Raw genomic sequence first — 12,559 nt, 5'->3', positions numbered from 1 at the left:
ATTTCAATAACACTGACAACACTAAGAACCCTTGTGGTTTATGTAGGATCTACTCGGGAAATTCCCTAATCCCAGTTTCAGAATTATTTGAATTCAATGCAAACTACATACATGTAAGCTTTGAAAAGCTTACTGTTCACGTTATAGAGCTTTCTCGCCTTTTTCGCTTTTTATAGTAGTCAATGCATAAACAATTTTGTTCACATTTTGAAGTGTTCACGTTGTCGAGCGTGCGCTGTATTGGAAAATAAAATCGGAATTCTTAACACTTGATACGTAAATATACATATTTTTTTTTGTTCGCTCCACTCGAGAGCATAAGGCCTCGACAAGACTCAGTCTTGCGTTGGTTTCGTTAATCTATTTTTCTTTCTGGCAGGGTAGATGATTAGCCTGCCGCTACCAGTCCTAGATAGTGGGAATGCCCACCTGTCGTTGCTTAGTAACAATGCCTTCAAACTGTTTACAGCGCCATCTGTGCTTCACATTTTTCTGTCAAAAGGATCACACAAATGGTTGAGGACTTCGCTAAATTTTGGTGTGTCTTGCTAGCGCCACTGAGGCAATGTGTAACTGTGTCCTTTTCTTTGTTTTTTGCTTGTTTTAGCAGTCAGAATGCAAGTAATGCGCTGACTTTTTGTGCGGGCGTAAAGATTGGAAGGATAAGGTTTTTGGAGTAGAGGAAAGAATTTTTGCTACAGTGTTTTGTTTTTTGTTTTAGAAACTAGAAAAGTAGGTAAGCTTGGAAAAGTGCGAGGACCGTGCTTTACGTGGGATTCGAACCCTCAACCTCTGGGATGGCAGGCTAGTGCACTTACGCTAGACTACCGAGGCCGCTCGAGACATAAATATATTGAAAGAAAAATGGATGAAAACTGAATGGAGAGACGGGGGCTGCAATGAATATATATATGGAGCTGGTGGCCAACTCGGCATTTTAATGGGCGTATGGCGGCCGCCGTAGCCGAATGGGTTGGTGCGTGACTACCATTCGGAGTTCACAGAGAGAACGTAGGTTCGAATCTCGGTGAAACACCAAAATGAAGAAAAAGTTTTTTCTAATAGCGGTCGCCCCTCGGCAGGGAATTGCAAACCTCCGAGTGTATTACTGCCATGAAAAAGCTCCTCATAAAAATATCTGCCGTTCGGAGTCGGCTGGAAACTGTAGGTCCCTCCAATTGTGGAACAACATCAAGACGTGCACCACAAATAGGAGGAGGAGCTCGGCCAAACCTGTCCGACTTTAAGCTGAGCTGATTGCGGTTTCAAAGGTCATCTTCCCGCCCATCTTTTTTAACGGGATGTTGAAATATTGAATACATACAAAAGTACACACTTTTGAATCCTTAAGTTGTTAATTATCGAGAAGTTTTCTGTAACTTTGCTTGATCAAAGCTCAAAATCGCTACCTATTCTGTTGGTGGCATTGCTTGATCGGAAGATTTATGGAAATTGGAGGAAAGAGCGACCATACAACACCTGCGTCTGATTCTATCTATTTCAAAAGTGGAAGCATTTGATAGACCCATCCATGATTAAACTTATAAGTGAAAATTACTGCTCTAGGATAACGGCCGTGGAAAGGAAACTGTCGAGAGTACTGCTATATAGGGGTAGTAGTAAGCACGACTTGTAGTTGCACAGCTACACCTACGCACTAAACATCTCTTCACTATCTACCACTTTCCTTGTGGAACTCCTAAAAAGGTATTACCTGACGGGGCTGGTTAGCTCAACGACTCTTAGATCGTTATAAATGTGTGTTACATGCATGCAGATTCTCTTCCAGTTATTAGCAGATTTCAGCATAATCTCCGATTAAATTTTGAAGGTTTAGGGAGCATAGCGTAGACATTGACCCAAAATATGTCGAAAAGCTAAATGATCTTCTTCGTTTCCCTAATAATGGTTGCTTGGTTTAAGTAGTGATTCACCAGGAATCCAATTAGTGTTTCTGAGCCATTTTGCTGATATATCCTCCCTAGAAACAAGTTATACGACTATTCCTTTACGACTTTATCCAGTCTGTCCGATTGAGAAATCTCATAAGGTTGCTTACGTTTTTACCGGCCAGTTCTTCAAAGTTTTCAAAAGGCGGTTTGCCAAGGTTTGACATCTTCGCCTTCCATGTGATAAGACATTCGCAGAAGAAGTGGATGATAGTTCCTTTTTCTTCGGTTGATTACAACTATGGCATCCATTTTGCCTGCCTGGACTAGAAGTCACTGTCACTGCCGTGAGCCTGCAGGCATCTCTTCGTTTCATACTTGTCAATGTTGGAAATTGTTTTTGGTTGTAGGTGAGCCTTGGCGTTCTGTGCTAGTTAACTGTGCATGTTTTCTGGTCCCTCCATCTGTATACCGCGATTTCTAGAGGTTACATTCTTGATTGCATCCAATAGTGTGAATATCGATTCTGCTAGAATGCTATTCATGGAAGATCACCCTTGTGCCAGTTCGTCTGCCTTTTCGTATCCTTAAATGTTCCGATATCCCGAGACCCAGATTAAGGTAACGTTATGGTTTACGCTCAAGGTGGTAAGGCTATTCCTCTGTTTCTTGCTTTGTTCCACCAGTTTAGAGGTTGTTATAGCTGAGTCCATGGCCTGGAGTGCAGCATGGCTATCCGAAAAAAGCGATAAGAAAGGTCAGCGATTTGTAGCCTATAAGCTTTCCTCATCACCAGTACTTCCGCCAGGAAGACACTGTAAGTATTAGGAAGACGCACAGATTTTTCAATTCTAAGTCTATCAGAATATATGCCAGCTCTAACACCCCAGTCCATGTTTAAACACCTGTGTAACCTATTGTTTAGTAGAAGTTCCTTACTACATTGCTCCCGAGATGGAAAGAGAGGGGGGAAAATTCCTGTTGCAAGTCACCGCGGGGCGATGTAATCAGTCCTTCTCCTCTATTGAACAACGAAAATGAAATAAAATTATTTGAGATATTTACCAACTACAATAATTTTTTACTGAGATTTACTTCTTAAAAAAACCAACAACAAATATAAAACTTTATGACTTTTAGCTGTACATTTACATAAATGCAATGAGTGGCACTCGAAATGCATTGAAATAAAATATTTTCCGATCAATAAAATAAATAAATTACAAAACGTAAGCTTTCTTTCGTTTTTAAATACTCTACAAGTATTTGCATTCGCCTTTTTACCTGCAGTGCGGCCAGAAGTACTGTTATTTATAGGTAAATACACATTGAAGTATGTAAATAAATTGTGGCACTTCTGTGATTTTATGTTCACTATTTTGTAGTATTTTTCGCTATTGGCCTTTGTTGGTGATTTACTGTTGTTATTGTTGTGTTTACAAAAATATTTGAGTGCACACCAGAAGCTTTGACGATTGTTTGCATTGCAATTCAAATAATTTTTCACGAAATTAACTTCAGGCGATAGCCGGTAAAGGAAAGTTAATATTTGCGAAGAGGTTTACTTATATATTCGCAAATATATTCTGCGTTTAAAGGCATACAAACGAGGAAATTTAGTATTAGCAAAGCATTTGGTATATTTGAAACTCTGCAATTCACTTTTTTTGCCCTTTTTCTGGCCTCCATTCCAATAAAAACCGAACATTTTAGGAGTATATCGAGACAAATATTTTATAGTAATCCATATTTTATTCTGCTTCTGCTTTATATGATGGTTTTCCAAGTTATCAATTGAGTTAATTATGTCTTTCTAGAAGTTTCGTTTTCGGTTAGTGATCATAACGGCTCGATGGCTTCAATTGGTAGATATCACTTGCCTTTTATCGCTAAACGCAATTTCGGAAAAAAGTTATTGTAATAGTCCCAGACTGTAAGATCAGGGAAGTACGGAAAAATGGTCCGACGTAGTTATTTCACTTGTAATCATGCACAACTCTCTTGACCGATGTGAGGGTGCATTGCCAGCTTAAACTATGTGTCACAAATTTCGAAATAAGACCTCAAGATTTCATCAAAACGTGATAAACTGTTGTATGAGAAATCTCTCATTTCATATCAACCATTTCCATAGGCGATTTCTTATTATTATTATTAATCAAGTGTGTGACTTTAGCAATATTTTCCTGAAATAAACAACTCTGGAGATTGCCTGGTCTTTCATCGTGTCTAAGCGTTTCTCTATCCCAACGCTGCTATCTTTGAAAGCATGCAGGAGAACCTGATTTAGTGAGTTTCCCGCCAAGAATTCGTCCTTTTTTGGATTGAAATAAGGCGCATCTTTTGTTGGGTCATATGTTTGTGTACAAGTTCCAGTTAACTCAGCAGCTTCCAATTGATGGTCATGGACAACGTGGTTTTTTCACTGACTGGGTTTTGAAGCATTTGGAAAACGACCTCAATTTCTATCTAGTCGTTTAATGCTCGAATTCAGCCATATCTGTATAGCAGAACTAATAAAAATTGTGTCGGCATTTTGGGTGCATCATTCATAACTTCTTCAAAGTATGAAATTATTTGTAAAAAGTTATTCCCTTTTTGGGATAGAGTGTACATTTGTCTGTATGTGTGCGTGTAGTACAAGTGATTTGGGCAGTTCAATGGCTTTGCCGTCAATTGAACTGTACTGATTTTCTCGTATTAAATGGCAGCTTGGTGGGTTGGGCGGATAGTACTTCGTGTAAGCTGGACTGTGGATATAATTGTATATATGTATGTGTAGTACAAATATATTTATGAACTATGTTTGGCAAGGAGGTGGACAGGATATAAAATGCAGGATAAAATTGAAAAGTTTTATTGCATTTGCGGCACACTTTCAGTTGCTGGTTAAGTGCAGTTGTATGGCATCGAAAACAGCTAAAGCACTAGCAGTTACCAAAGCAAAATAAGTAGGTACTTGAGTGCAAAATTGAGCATTTACTAAATGCAGATGTATTGAAACTGCAATTGATATTTATTTGCTTTGCTAGCTTTTAATAATTGTTTAGTTTATGGTGTATGTGTTGGTAAAGAGTAAATAGATTTTTTCGGAAACTCATAAAAGTTAATTTCAGAGCTACAATTCTTAGCTTGCAGTCCAATAAATATTTTAATATTTTAAATGAAAAGTACATTCCAGATAACTTTAATTTGTTATATTCACTAATAGAAAAGTTATGATAGAGAAATCAAAAAAATGCTGGCTCTGAACGACACTTTCGAAAAGCTGCTCAGTTGAACTATACATAAACTTTGATAAAAAAGAAGTCGGTTCACATAACGGAGAAATGTAAGACACCAACAATAAATAACAAGATGCGAGAAGGCCTTTGTAGCCCACTGCCATATACTTGCAAAAAAGCTGTAGTAATGACGGATACATCCAAAAATCTGCCATTCGACTAGTTTTTATAGTATTGTAGTGAACTATTTTAATATTATATTAGTCACTCCCCGATTTAATATTGGCCTCTCTCGCAATACCATAAATACCCCAATTTAGACAGAATGTTGAGATTTTGTGCATTTACTACGATTTCAGTTATGATAATTTTAAACCCTTTCTCAAGTTTTACTTATTATAGGCTTACCTGGAAATTCATTTGTTTGAGGAATAGTCATCCAGTGTATAGGTACATGTATGATCACGCAATCTATGTATGTGAAAAGGTCTAGGAAAGGAAAAACAAATGTAACGGTTTCGTCAAGGACTAGCAGGTATATTTTCGGAAAAAATTGCCATGTATAAGGAAAAAAGGCATAATAGTTAAAAGGGCGGAAAAAAAGATTAGCTAAACTGCCAAGTTACTTCCTTCTTAGTATAGTGGTTACCACCTGGTTTTTCGGACGCTGTGCGCCATTTGCTCGTTTCCGCTGACGCCTATCCGGCGAGACACAGAGATATAGCTTGAATTTCGATGCACACCCTTGACATCACCCTTATTGCACTTATTGAGCTCCATTATCATGACAAGATGACAACCCCCGAGGTGGTTCATTTTTCTCATGGGACGATGAAGAACGCAGCAAACTGTGCGCCATCGTATGAACTTCATGTATTGTAGTCCAAAAAAAATAATGTTTTGTTGAAATCAGAACAACAGATTTTTTCTTCTTTGTCACGTATCACATCCCGAAATCAAACGTGCTTTTTACAATAGGTCCGCCTAGCTTTCTTTCTGCACCGGGCGTTTTACCGATAATGCCGTGTTTCTTCTAGACTATCTCTTGTGTTGGTGCCAATGTAGGGGTCGGTAGACCAAATATCTTAAAACTGAACTTGGTTAGTTTAGACGGGGTATGTTTCCAAAAACTACAGTGCCTACGAAAGTGGAAAAGGTTTTCCTCACTTGTAATTTTATAAGTAGGAGCGATAATTGTGTCTCAAAATTGGAGTTGCCTTGCGAATTGTCTTTGATTTCTCGAGTTCTAGAATAATCAAAGCCCGGCGGCGTTTCAAAAGTCATATAAGGTAGAGAGGGAGCGTAAAAGTCAACCACTCGATCATGGCTGGAATTGGGAATGCTGAAATGTAAAAGTATGTTCAAAAATGTATCCAAATCAATCAAATCGAACGGGGTCCACTCTGGTTTTATGCGATCTGGGCTTACTTTGTTGTATTTCGAGAGAAATGTTGAATTTTTTTGGCTGGTGTTGCGTCTGAAGAGACATTTTTTATTGACAATAAGTTGAAATTTCGTTTTTTTAATAAAAGATTTGTATTACAGTTCCATTAGCAAAAAACTACATAGCCATTCCTGTGGATTTCCCTCTCCTTTATAAACATATTCCTTCGCGGGTCGTACAATTTCTATACAATTTACCCATACTTAATCGGGTGACTAATGTTCCAACTACGGACTAAAAATTCTTCACTAAACGGCATTTAAATAAAATCACTAACCTCAGTTTATTATCCAAGTTTCAGATATCTATATAGTCTGCATAAATGGGACGCTAAGTGTCCCACACTAAGTGTGAGTATAATATACAGTATTCCACCTTTTTTTGAACCATGATTATATGCATTTATAAAAGCTCCTCCCATTGAAGTAAAAGCCTTAAATGATTCGGATGTATTAAAAATATTTAACTTTTGGGCAGAGCTTAACACTCGTGTCCACGCAATTATGGCACAATGCTCTTTGATGAAGTCTGGGGTTGTATTCTCTCGTAAAACCAACCTTTTAATCTTATTTCCTGTTGCAATATCTTTCAGGCTACTGCCACACGACATCTTCCCTAAAGGAGACTGTGTGAATCCAAACCAATAGAGGGTGGCATGTTCATCTTCAGCGATAAAAAAATATATGATAAAAATATGCCGTAGAAAACTAAAATGTCTTTTATATACCATATATATATTGGATTCCCTAATATATGTGAATGCTCAGAGAACCTATTTGTGGTGTGCGTCTGTCTAGGGCACAAAAACCATGAGGTCGAAGTGCAAACCTCATAAAGAATTTGAATCTCGGTGTGCGCCTAGATTTTGTTGGAGGGGTCTACAGTTTTAAGCCGACTCTGAATGTCAGACTTTTTTATGAGGAGCCTTTTCAAGTCAGAAACACACTCGGATGTTTGCATTACCTGCTGAGGGGCGACCGCTATTAGAACCACATTTTTCTTCATTTTGGTGTTTCACGGAGATTCGAGCCTATGCACTTCGAATTCCGAATGGTAGTCACGCACCAACTCATTCAAATACGGCGGCCGGCGTAGTGATTAGGAACTCAAAAATAAAAGAGTTGAAATATTTTAATCTTTGTTCGCCAAACCATTTCAGAACTCAAATCAAAACATTACACTGAAAATACAGTTAGCTGTGACCGATTAAAAATGATTTGATTATTTATATCAAGCCCCTATGGATTTAGGTCACTCAATAATTATAAATTTGCAAGATGCTTACAAGGAATCTCCTCCAACAAAACGGCGAAGTATGGTTTTTTTATAACTTGAAATAAAGCTGTGCTCCAATGGTCAATGGTCGGAATCCGGATAAAAATTTGGCACGCTTATACAACAACAACGATGAGGATCCTGTTCAATTTAGAAGCGTTATGTTCGTTTTGTTTTTCGGCACCAGTTTGCCAGCAAAGCCTTTTGCAATTGGTAGCACTAACAAGTGAGTTCATTATTATTATTATTATGCATATTTCTTCAAATTTCCCTCTGCGTATTATGATTATGTCATCAGCTTAGAACCGTTGCTATCTAATTCCATCAATAGTTCATCTACTACTAAGCTCCACATTAGTGGTGATAATACTCCACCTCTGGATATATTTGTCTTTATGTTACCCAAGCTGGTAGGTATATTCACCTTTCATATTGCCTATCCATTAAGCGAGAGTATGAAATATCTACACCTCTTCTAATTGTAGCCCTATTTATGGCTTCATGTGAGATTTAAGCAAAGGCATGAATTTCTTTGGCAGAGTTGTATCTAGTTATTGGACAACTGTCCTCATATGTGTTCATAATGGCGGGCATACAATAATTTTCTTGTAAATGTGTTTTTTTAGAGAATCAACATTTTCTATTAATACTTGTCTTGCTTAATATTCAATGCTGCTGAGTTCGAAGCAACAAATACTCTGTAGAATGTATTCACATATAAATATTTTAACGATTGAATCCAAGTCTGTATTTCCATTGCAATGAAGTATTCCTCAGAACCTTGTTATAAGTATCCCGAATTCTTGTGAAAGAATGTTATATTTTTATATGTTTTCTTTTTCGTTATACATAAATATATACAAATAAGTTTTATATCAGTACTGCCAACACCAAGGTGCCGGACTAAATAATCCAAAGAAATACCCTAAATATTGTTACGCACAATAGCGTTAACGACGGTGATCTGACTATTATTTTTTACTTTTTATGCTATTTTTGTTCCTTAAAATCCTGTATAGTTGTATGTCCATTAACTTCCCAAAAAAAAAAAAAAAGAAAGTGTGTGGTAGTTCACGGAACCCGCACGATTGAAGTGAAACTTCTTTTATCAACAAATCAATAATTTAACTATTATTTCAATATAATGCATGCAGAAGTCATGGAAAGCATGGAATGGAATTTTATTAAACAGAATTATTTATTTATTTTAATATAAAAAGAAAGGAATTTATTGTACTCAATTACATTTGGTTCTCGGCATTGTCATTATCATTATTGGATTCGTTTTCCAAAAATGAAACAAGGGCTTTATGGTAACTGAAATACGTAAAAAATGATCTACATTCTAATCTATCAAGGTATCGATGAAATACTGCATCAATGGTAGTTCCGCATCTTGTTGTTGGTACTACAAATTATCACTTATCGTACAACCGGAGGATTCACTGTCACGGTGTTCAACAGTAGCTCTTAATTTTTTACGCTCCAAATACTCACGTTGCCGTTCAGCACCTGTTTTCGGTTTCCGTTTTTGTTGATTTGATGCCATATTTAACAGAAATCAATCAACAAAACAAAATATGTTTGTAAGATTTGCTCAAAACTACACACACACTCTATGACGCGTCTCGCGTTACTAATATAATATTGTGTTTGGGATAACTGTCAACTGTTTCCACCGAAATGCGTTCGCAAAGTGTATGGTCTTTGGTATGGTAAACAGATTTATGATACATTATTTTGCGGCGACAGCACAGCGCGATAGCCCAGCGGCTAGCAATGTGGGCTTCCGATCCGAAATCCTTGGTTCGAATCACAAGAAAATTTTTTTTTTTTTTTTTTTATGCATTTATTTCATTTTGTTTTATGATATGTTTATGAGCAGATTTTTTTCATGGCAGAAATACACTCGGAGGTTTGCCATTGCCTGCCGAGGGGCGACCGCTATTAGAAAAATGTTTTCATTAATTTTGCTTTTACCGAGATTCGAACCAACGACCTCTCTGTGAATTCCGAATGGTGATCACGCACCAACCCACTCGGCTACGGCGGCCGTCAATCAAATGTCATATTTACAAATTACATTCGATAAGAATGCAATAATAAACGACCGCATTACATTCACGACGACACGCCACGCCAGTCTTTTAACAGATGGCGCTGGCATAGCGTGAGTTTTACGTAGTTTAGCGTAGTTTTACTCCTCACAGCGTTTCATCCACGCCACGCTTTTAACAAATGGCGCTGGCGTAGCGTCACATATCGATGAAACGCTATGGTTTTACTCCTCACAGCGTTTCATCCTTCGAGACAAAAGAAGTTTCACTTCAAAAAAAAGAATTCTTATAGCAACTAAATTGCAGAATATATTCCATTGCCCGCCAAATGTGCAATTGCCACAAATTGCCTCCCCCAAGACCACAACTTCTTTGTCAGAAATTCAGAGCGAGTGCTCTTATTCTCTATATCATCAGACACACATACATATTTTTCGTCACACACACACACACACTAACACACATGTTTGAACACAAAAGCATAGCGGAAGAAGAATACATAAAAATGCAACTGTCCAAAAGTGTCTGACCGCAATTGTCCGACAATTACAATGCAATTCCATTGCGAAGACCGCAATATTATCACGATTGCATGCCATCAGTGCATCTTCACTCTACGTGCATACTCGCCACTTCACCGTTATGTCAACTCCTAACCAATTCCACTCCAAGTAAAGAAAAGCTTAACTACCCCTCCTTTCATGCAAACCCTCAGACATTAAATCCAAATGCAAACCCAAAAGTGTCATCTTACAACAATAATAGCCGCCGTTACCCTGTTGCTTTGTCAGCAATTCTAACCCATCCAAGTCAACATAATGTCTTCTTTGTTAGGTGGGTAACCGCAAAATGTGGCACAGCTATTCTTCGTTTCTGATCCTTGCCCAATGGGTGAGGCCATTGTATAGCGATTGCTAATGCGCTTTTTGTCCAACAACTGAAACTTTAGCAGGATATTCATATAAATTTATCAAGTGGGTAATGGTAAGCTCAAAAGGATCACAAACCAAAAACAATTTTTTTTGTATGTGAAATGGAAATGAAAAGAACATAAAATTCTTCTTCCACACATTTCCATAAACTCGAATTAGGATGTCTAGGATATTCACTTCAAATTCTTGAGGGCCAACTCCAGGTTTGTCTTAATTTGAGTTGAGTCTCAATTGCCCTTGAACGGTATCCAAATCGTGGGTCGAAGTAAATATACGAGATATGTATATGAAATAACGAGGCTGAGGCCGTAAGTCACTTTATATTAATTTAATACATATTTGTTTATTAGGACCTTGAATATCCTACTCTCCTATATCTCCATGCAAATTTTAATCCCTTTGGAACTAAAGTAGAAGGGTGCGTGTTGTTTTCTCTTTCTTCAGAGAGCTCAAATCATGTTTCTTTTAATCAGATTTCACATAGGATATCGGTAAAAATCACACTGTCCATGCGTGGAACAAGGCGGATGATCTAACACTGCTCTGTTGCAACTCTTATTATTTCTACAGCAAAACAGAAACTCAACTCAAACCCCAGCGGAAGATATGACTATTTCCATTTGTTTACAGAACCGAGAAGCATTGCATTGGTAAAATTTACGCGCATACAAGAACTTAAAGTTGGCAAACGGAACGGATAAATTCATTGGTATGCAACCGACTGTGGGATGTCGACCTAGTATTTAGCCGACGTTTTTAAAGTTATTGGTTCTCTACTTACATAGTTCCAACAACTGCTAATAGTCGAAAATCTTTAGGCTGGTCTACGGACTTTATTATCTTGAACGGGAACCCCAACAAAATTAAAGTAAGGACCTCCAATTTATGCGAAATGTTTGTTAGGGGTGATCAGAGGCCCAAAAAAATGGTGACTTTCAATAATTTTTTTTTGTTAGTCAGTTGCTTTATTTTATAATATATATATATATATATAATTGGCGCATACACCCGTTTTGGGTGTTTGGCCGAGCTCCTCCTCCTATTTGTGGCGTGCGTCTTGATGTTGTTCCACAAATGGAGGGACCTACAGTTTCAAGCCGACTCCGAACGGCAGATATTTTTATGAGGAGCTTTTTCATGGCAGAAATACACTCGGAGGTTTGCCATTGCCTGCCGAGGGGCGACCGCTATTAGAAAAATGTTTTTATTAATTTTGCTTTCACCGAGATCCGAACCAACGACCTCTCTGTGAATTCCGAATGGTAATCAGGCACCAACCCATTCGGCTACGGCGGCCGAATTTCAAAAAAACAATTGTAAAAGTTATAGCTGCTTGTGTGGAGCCCGTTTCTTCATAAGTCCCCTGCAGTGGTCATCACAAGTCCGTGGAGATTCATCTAAAATCAATCGGAAATTAAATTTTTAATGAATAATCTTGTGCCTGATCGAAGCTTTTTTTCAAAATTAAGAATATGGCTTCCTCAGGAAATATTTTTCAGATTTTTGAGAAAAAACCGACAATTAATTGTTTAAAAAAATCAAAATTTAAAAAAATTTCCTTCCATTAGGCACGAGTCTTTATGCTTTTCAAAAGCAATATTAATTTCATTGAACTCTACCAAGCGGTTTTTAAGTTACAGTGGTCACCAGTTCAAAAAACATATTATAGTTTTGAGAAAAACGCATTTAAAGTTTTTGTTTTTGTTTGTTTTTGCCCGAGCGCCGTTTGTTAATTGTT

This window comes from Anastrepha obliqua, chromosome 3 (assembly GCF_027943255.1).
Source record: "Anastrepha obliqua isolate idAnaObli1 chromosome 3, idAnaObli1_1.0, whole genome shotgun sequence".
Taxonomy (NCBI): domain Eukaryota; kingdom Metazoa; phylum Arthropoda; class Insecta; order Diptera; family Tephritidae; genus Anastrepha; species Anastrepha obliqua.
This window is presented reverse-complemented; position numbering follows the sequence as displayed.